At 45.3% G+C, this 5,659-nt stretch overlaps 1 long non-coding RNA gene across 6 annotated transcripts in view; it reads left to right on the top strand.

Annotated features, from left to right (window-relative positions):
* LOC135296922 (uncharacterized) overlaps nt 1–5,659 on the top strand; it is a 100,326-nt gene that overhangs the window by 55,695 nt on the left and 38,972 nt on the right. For 4 of the 6 annotated variants that reach the window (XR_010358943.1, XR_010358940.1, XR_010358945.1 and 1 more), the window contains exons 4-6: nt 741–858; nt 1,941–2,006; nt 2,866–3,014. This is a non-coding gene — a long non-coding RNA (uncharacterized LOC135296922). Of the gene's footprint in view, nt 1–703; nt 859–1,940; nt 2,007–2,865; nt 3,015–5,659 lie in introns of all 6 variants that reach the window. The other 2 variants (XR_010358942.1, XR_010358941.1) reach the window with 2 other exon arrangements.

Below are 5,659 nucleotides of genomic sequence, written 5' to 3'. Positions count from 1 at the left end.
TTACAGTCACGTGTGTGCTTGCAGGCTGTGCTGAGCGTGAGGAATTAACCTTGCCTTCCTTTTGCCACACGGTAACGGCATGAATGTGAATTATTGCTCTACAGTAGCTGACAAGCTTCAGGTTGACTCTCCAGCTTGTTCCTGCTAGGATGCTTATTTGCCCTTATCCTCTGGGTCCTTGAGTTTGATGCTTGCTCCTCTTGTAGAGTAATTTACATTTTGGTATATGGTTCCAAGAAAGAATAATAGCATTTTACATGTGTAAATGAGTGTAAAGTGCACCAGGGAAGAGAGAATTAGACCCTTATCTTTTGAAAGAATATCAAAAACCAGGGGAAAATTTGGACTTGAGCCAAAGGATATTTCTTCATTTTAAATCTAAAATGCTAAGAGAATTGTATTAAAAAGGATAATTATGGAAGAAAAAAGCTTTAGCTAAGGTTGTGTTGCTAAATATTCAAAATCACCTTCTGCACCAAATCTTACCCCTTCAAAAATCCTCTGAAATTAAGATAATATATTCATTACAGTACTCAAAAGATTTCCATTTCAATTTATTGTCAAGGTTGAGAGATTCTGAATAGGACTCCTGGGGAAAAGGGCAAGTTCTCTATTAAAAAGATAGGACTTTACTGCCTGTAAGTCATTTTCAAACACTGACTAATTTAGCCACAGAGTAACACAGTGGCATTGTGATATTTAGGATAGCTGTGACTCCCCTTGCAATTCCCATTTCATAGTGGAAAGTTGAGGAACAGCTGTTGAACACTTTCTTCAAAGTAACAATCAATGGCAAGGCAAGTCTTGGAGAGGATTCCTAGGTTCCAACTATGAGCATGATATGAATACTTCACACAGGTTAGCGGGAGCTTTCCTAAATGCCTTTGATGCAGTCAGAATATTCCTAATTCTGCCTTCTGGCAGTGAAAGAGTGAGTAACTCAGAGGAAGGAGGAACAGTTTCTTCATGTATGACTCACATAGACCATTTGGATCCAAGTGGGGTTTTTTGGGGGAAAGGGGATGTTGGCTGGGGTTTTTTTTGCGGGGGGGAAGGGGGTTGGGGATGGGGGTTGTTTTGTATTAAGGAAAAGCAATAGCCACGCACACAAAAGATGTAGATTCCCAGAGAATCCATTTGACTGGCTGCAGTATCCATTGTTGCCCTTCCCTCATGGAGAAGATTCATCCTAGCTCCTGAGCAGAGGTTTCTGTGCAATAAGCTGACTCCTCGCAGGTCTATGAGCCTAGAAGTGGAAATTGGAGGGAGACTGTGGCAGCAAATTCAGTTCTGTGATGAGAACGGCAGCTCTGGAAGCTGCTGGCTCAGTCTCCTATGCATTGGACAACGAGGAGGGTGCATTCACAGTTGGAGTTTGTCCAAGAATTATGCAGTAGCTGAGCTCTGAGAACAAAATCAACCTACAGACAAAGAAATGTTTATTTCCTTCAGAAACAACCCTGCCATTTTACGTCAAGAAAAAGTTGTGGGACATGTATGAGTGTGGGTTCACCACACAACCTTCTAGTTGAGGTGAGGCATCTGTCTCTGTTCAGCTATTATTACATCAATCTGAGGAGGAAAATTCTCCAAGAGGCCCTGAATTAGTCTTCAAGAGTAAAAGACACTTGTGCAAGTGACTGTCTCTAGGGAACAGAGACAGAAGTAATGGTCTCTCTCCAGGAACAGGGAAGAGTTTTGAACAGAAAGGCCCAGAGAAAATCTTGTTGATGGATCTGGACCCTAAACAGTGGAGGATCTTGATATGAGCTGGGGGATGTCTCACATAGTCTTAATGATGAAAAGAGAGGTAGGGGCTTTCTGTCAACTCCCCTACTTTAAGGCTGGAATTAGCTCTAGCAGGTTAACCTCCTGCACATCTAGGTCTATGGATTGTGCCTAGTTCCCCTTTGCTGATCCTGACCATGTATATCTGACAGGTAAGGCTTCAGCTGACTTCTGACATGAAGGAAATATCTGGACCAATTGAAACAACCAGATGAAAGGTTTATTTATTTATTTATTTGTCTATTTATTTATTTATTTATTTATTTCCAGTTTGCTAGAGGTAGAAGGTTAGGAGAAACACTCATAGCCTAAATAAGCAGAGACTCCCTCGCCTCTGAAATTAGTCTACTGAAAAAATAACTAAACACAGAGGACTGGAACACACTGAACTGTGTTTCCACAGACATTATTGTTTAGTCAGATCCAATCTGATTTTATGAGTCACTGCCACTTCCATGGTGCAAACAAATGGCCAAGTAGAGCTCTTGTAGAAGTGGATGCAATTCCAGTGGCTGTGATAAGGTGAAACTTACATTCCCCAGACGTAGATTTGACTAAATGCACATGAGATTGATGAGTATTCTACAAAGAAAACACTCAGCAGCATTGAATTTGAGGATGGCTCATCCCTGGAGCTGTTCAAGGCCATGTTGGATGGGGCTTTGAGCAATGTGGCCTAGTGGAAGATTCTCTGCTTTTGGCAGAGGGATTGGAACTATGTTATCCTTAAGATCCCTTCCAGTCCAAACCTTTTCATGATTCTATGCAATTGTTCTGCCAGATCTCTGATGAGCACTCAATCAAAGTTGTACATGCTGAAAAAATCCATTGAAAGAATGTTCCCTACAGGTAGACAGAGAATTAACGAAATGAAGTATTTTCCTCAAATTATGCCCAAGGAGAAATTAATTACTGGGGGAATGAGGGAAGAAAAGGATCTTTCCCTTCTGCAGTCTCAGGATACTGTGCTATTTTTGCCTCTTGAAATCTAATTTCCATGAAACATTTCTGCAGAGTGCATATTTTCTAAACACGAATTCCTTAGCAGCCTTGCTAATATAAATGTCGTCATTCCAGAATAAAGAGACAGTGCCCTGCTCCAAAGGCCTCTGGCTGGGAAAGGCTGTATTTCAAAGGGATCCTACCAGTACCAATGCCATGGCATTGGAGTAATCGCTGCCCAAGTGGGAGTCAGACTGACAGAGGGAGGCTTAAGCTCCCCAAAGGTAGGTGGTGGGGACAGTGTACATTAATTCCAGTGATATAGGCTTAGTTCATGCCCAGAATACAAATACAAATCCACTCTGATTTTTTTTGTCCCCTGCTGGCTCATGCTGATGCCAGATTCTGGCATAACACTGTGAACAGCATTTTCTTGCAGTTGGTTTCAGTCAGGGGAGTTTACAATAATGATGATGTAGCTTGCAAGGCATTCCTAGAATTATGTGTATGCTTTGAGCAGGGCAGCTTCAATGCTCCCTGCTTCTCCAACTTGCCTTCAATAGCCTTTTTTATCCCATCTACACCATTTTCCCACCCCTCCTGCCACCCAGCAGATATCAGAAAACCACTTGGGCTTTTTCCCAACCAGCCTCACGTTCAGAACAGAAGAACAAGTGCCTCAGATGGGCACACAGAGACAGGGCCAGCCCCAGTGAAACATCTGCTTGAATACACTGAGAACACTTCCCCTGCCAAAGGGCTGCAGGTACAATTCTGCCCCCGAGAAGTGGGACCTAGGCTCAGGTCCTGCTCCCGAGACCACCACAACAGTGTCACCCCTCAGCAGGAGCTTCCTGGCTGCTGCTGTGGGAGGTGCTGCCTCACCCCAGCATATCTGTGTAGTGGGCTGGACCACAGACTCACTGGCCTTGTCCCAGGAGGATTGCTGCTCATTATCCACAGTGAAGAACAAAACCCTGGGTGGTTTTATCTTTGAATACAGGGAGATGCATGACAGAACCCTGTTTCTACCACTTATTTTTGGGCTACTTGATCTCCTGATCCAGTCCCACACGACCAGCCTGTGGTGCCATCCCACACCTTCTGTCCTGGCAATGGAGGGGAAGCCAGCACAGAGGACCTGGTATGGGCTTGAGAAATCATCTGCCTTCCTCCCATCACGTCATTCTTTTAATGCAGCACTTCCACACCTACCTGAGGTTTAGGCTTGTCAGCATCAGTCTTGTCCCCACAGGTGGAAGGCTTTCTGCTGGCATGCACATTATGGCAAGGGGTACATCAGAGGTGCCAATTTCCACAGCAGGCAGGTGAGGCAGCCCTCACTCATGCCTCAGTTTCAGAAGAACCACTGGCCAAAGAAGAAAGGAAGGAAAACCTTCTTCTTAGCTACTGTCAGAGTGAGAGGAAAACAGACTTTGGTGGTGCATATCCTATGAAGTTGATATTAACCCTGGCAGGAGCAACCAGACAATGCTCAGGGCCCTGCAAGTTGCTTCCATTCTTAGGGAAACTGGTGTCAGTCTTCTGTGTCTTTGATGGATCCTTGATCACTGAGTAATGCCTCAGAAGAGTTTGATCCTCATGGATGCTGTAAGCTTCAGAAAACAGGAGATTGTGCTCTGCCCAGAGTCTTGACTTAATCTGACTCAAGAATCCCCCCGCCTCTGGAATTACTCTCAGTCTCCCAACACTTTTTCAAGTGATGCTGAAGACTTCCTCTGCTGCCTCCATTTCCAGTTTCTGTGGCCTTCTTGCTCTCCTCTCCCAAGTGTGCAAATTCCTCTTGTTCACACTATGCCCTTAGAATGCCCCCAGTTTTGGGCATGGAATGGCCACTGTTATACCCATTCTTTGCCTGTGAAGAGGTCTTATTCTCCCCTTAAAGTTCTTGGAAGAAACATCTTATGCTCCTTAATGCCAGAAGAAAAGTGTGAAACATTACCTTATATTGTCTTAATGCCTCAGAGGCTCATTCACAGACCTACTGCAACAGCACAGTGTTAATCTAGACATAGATGGCATCCTGACTGTCATCATGGGCTATAATGTGCTGAACTTTGTGAACACAGCAGTTTTCCTGCTCTCCTTAGTATAACTAAAGCCTCTGTTCAGAGCAAACTCAGAGGCGTGGCTGTACCTAAGAGCAGTGCCTCCTTTCTCCTTCAGGTCACGGGAGAGAGGACATGCAATAAAGAGATTTTCCCATTCAGATTCATCTGGCCAGTGCACCATGTCCTCAGGAGCATCCTCCCTCCAGGCTGTGCCAGCCATGTCCTACCTGGTTCCACATCACTTGTGCTCAGGATGTCACCAGGCCCTTTGCAGGCATGTTTCCACCCTGCCAGCCAGCCAGGGCTCAGGCTCTCCTTAGTGCAGAACATTCCCAGAGTCACAAACAACTCTCAGCATGTGGCACCACTTCCTCTCTTCGGGAACAAACAACTCAATGTGTGTGTTCAAAGTGGGGCTCTTGCAGCCTCTCCAGTGTATCTGCACACAGCAGGACTGGGCCTGGCAGCTCTGACACACAGGTGGGATGTGCAGTGGGATTTGTGCTCAGACAGTTGCCTTGCTCCTCTCTGCAATGTTCTTCTCCCCACTGCAGATATCTCAGGTGGCCCTGAGGTGCATCCTAGACCCACACCAAAAAGTGTGTCAGAGTGCAAATTGAACAGGGGCCTCCTTGGAGGGGACTGCAGGGGAAGCTGAAAGAGTAAAATGCATGTCTGGAGGACACTATCCTCACTCACAGATCAGAGACCTCCTTGAGAACAGAACCAAAGTGAGAGCAAAGTTCCTGTGAAACACTCCTGACAACATTTCTAAAATCTATGCTCAGCTCTCCAGTTCAGTTTCTTACAATCCCACTTAGAGGCATGAATCTTAAAGTGCCAGCGGATGGCTGCTG

The sequence above is a fragment of the Passer domesticus genome, chromosome 3 (assembly GCF_036417665.1).
Source record: "Passer domesticus isolate bPasDom1 chromosome 3, bPasDom1.hap1, whole genome shotgun sequence".
NCBI classification, from domain to species: domain Eukaryota; kingdom Metazoa; phylum Chordata; class Aves; order Passeriformes; family Passeridae; genus Passer; species Passer domesticus.
Note: the sequence above shows the minus strand (reverse complement) of the source record. Positions and strands in the feature narration are given on the sequence as shown.